We start from the raw sequence: 2,918 nt of genomic DNA, 5'->3' as shown, positions 1-2,918 counted from the left end.
TCTCATCAGAGAAAGATCCTGCTCAGGTGTTACCTCCCATGGTGGCTTAGACATCTCTTTGAGATGGTTTCAATTCCATCTGTGTTACATTTTTGTATCAATTTTGCTACATTATTGTGACTGATAAGTAAAGCTTTGCTGATTTTCTTATAGCCTTCACCTTTCTTGTGAAAATTGTTTTCTTTCTCAGGTTTTGTGACATTTCTCTTCCATGTGGTGCAATTGCTGACAGCATGAAATGAGAAGGGATTTTCTTTGTAAAATAATGCTGTATAGTCAACTTTTTAAGACTTTCAATGATGTGTACTCATTAATTGCAACATGATCTTGAATGAATTTGTTAGGAAAACAATAACAAATCTTGTTTGCAATTAATGGGTCATGTTTGTGGGAGTATTTTGTAGCATGGTATCCCATACAAAATCTTTATTCTGAAAGGAAATAAAAAGGTTTTCTGACAAATCTGCTGAAGTGTACTTGTATTTTTATATATATATATATATATATATATATATATATATATATATATATACAGTGCTCAGCATAAATGAGCATATACAGCGTAATACAGGTACTGAGAATTACACATCAGGAGAAATGGTACTGTGCGTGTGATATACAGTTGTGCTCAAAAGTTTACATACCCCGGCAGAATTTTTCCTTACTTGGCCTTGTTTCAGAGAATATGAATGCTAACAAAAAAACTTTTTCTCCACTCATGGTTATTGGTTGGGTGAAGCCATTTACTGTCAAACTACTGTGTTTTCTCTTTTTAAATCTTAATGACAACCAAAAACATCCAAATGACCCTTATCAAAAGTTCACATACCCTGGTGATTTTGGCCTGATAACATGCACAGAATTTGACATAAATGGGTTTGAATGGCTACTAAAGGTAACATCATCACCTGTGACCTGTTTGCTTGTAATCAGTGTGTGTGCATAAAAGCTGAGTGAGTTTCTGGGATCCAGACAGACTCTTGCATCTTTCATCCAGCCACTGAGGTTTCTAGATTCTGAGTCATGGGGAAAGCAAAAGAATTGTCAACGGATCTACGGGAAAAGGTACTTGAACTGTATAACATAGGAAAGTGATACAAAAAAATATCCAAGGACTTGATAATGCCAGTTAGCAGCGTTCAAACTGTGATTAACAAATGGAAAATCAGGGGCTCTGTAAAAACCAAACCACAGTCAGGTAGACCAATAAAAATTTCAGCCACAACTGCCAGGAAAATTGTTCAGGATGCAAAGAAAAACCCACAAATAACATCAGCTGAAATTCAGGACTCTCTGAAAACTATCGGTGTGGCTGTTTCAAGATGCACAATAAGGAGACACTTGAAGAAAAATGGGCTGCATTGTCGAGTCGCCAGAAGAAAGTCATTATTGCGTAAATGCCACAAAGTATCTCGCCTACGATACGCCAAACAGCACAGAAACAAGCCTCAAAACTTCTGAAACAAGGTAATTTGGAGTGATCAGACCAAATTTGAACTTTTTGGCTACGACCATAAACGTTACATTTGGAGAGAGGTCAACAGGAAATATGAATGCAGCATGTTATCAGCAAATACTGGAGGCAAATTTGCACTCATCAGCCCGGAAGCTGCGCATGGGACTTACTTGGATGTTCCAACATGACAACAATCCAAAACACAAGGCCAAGTCGACCTGTCATTGACTACAGCAGAACAAAGTGAAGGTTCTGGAGTGGCCATCTCAGTCTCCTGACCTCTATATCATTGAGCCACTGTGGGGAGATCTCAAGTGCGCAGTTCATGCTAGACAGTCCAGGAATTTACAGGAACTGGAGGCTTTTTGCCAAGAAGATTGGGCAGCTTTACCATCTGAGAAAATAAAGAACCTCATCCACAACTGCCACAAAAGACTTCAAGCTGTCATTGATGTTAGAGGGGGCAATACACGGTATTAAGAACTGGGGCATGTGAACTTTTGATCAGGGGCATTTGGATGTTTTTGGTTGTCATTAAGATTTAAAAAGAGAAAACACAGTAGTTTGACAATAAATGGCTTCACCCAACCAATAACCATGAGTGGAGAAAACATTTTTTTGTTATCATTCATATTCTCTGAAACAAGGCCAAGAAAGGAAAAATTCTGCCGGAGTATGTAAACTTTTGAGCACAACTGTATGTGTCCCAGGGGACATTTTTCTACAAGACAACCCCGGGCCGGGCCGTATGTTGCTTGTGCTACTCTGAGCAGTCTGCGTGTCCTAAACGTGCTACAGTGTCCTGCAGCATCTTCAATCAAGCACATCTAGAACGTCATTGGTCAGCAATTGCACAGGAGCTGCCAGCAGCGGATCTTGATGATTTTTGTGCCTAAGTGCATTCAGCATGGCACAACCATTAATAACCTCATGCACCTGCACATTAATTTAATACCACAGTATAGGCCTTGTTCTATATTTTTCTGCATTTTGCATGGGTGATGTGGCTTCCCTATGGACAGTGCGCCCTTTCCCCCCAGTCTTTCCAAAACGTTTTTTAATTAGGGCTAAGTCGGATCTCTTCCACAGTTCATTTGCTACCTGGATAGGCACATAGAGAGGTGAGTTAATATAGTTGGGATCCATCTAATGGGGTCACCTTGTACATACTTGATCAAAAATGTTAGCTAAGCACCTCATGGTTTATGTGTGCAGCTATGGTGGGATTCATGTATTTATTAATTGCATAGTGTTTGTATACAGTATATAACCTTATATTGGTGTACATATTGGTCGTCACTCGTTCCTGGAAACAAATAAGAAAAGATAGAAGTTGTAATCCTAGAGATGACAACTGCAGTTGTTTGGGATTTTTTTTGCATTCCCCTTGTGTAGGGTTCTGATTTTGGGATGGCCGCCTATGAAGCTTTCCTTAGGTTGATCTGTATTCAGCCTGAGTCCC

The sequence above is a fragment of the Phyllobates terribilis genome, unplaced genomic scaffold (genome assembly GCF_046119375.1).
Source record: "Phyllobates terribilis strain yellow unplaced genomic scaffold, ASM4611937v1 Scaffold_7639__1_contigs__length_36319, whole genome shotgun sequence".
Classification (NCBI taxonomy): domain Eukaryota; kingdom Metazoa; phylum Chordata; class Amphibia; order Anura; family Dendrobatidae; genus Phyllobates; species Phyllobates terribilis.
The sequence above is the reverse complement of the archived record's forward strand: the minus strand, read 5'-3'. Positions refer to the sequence as shown.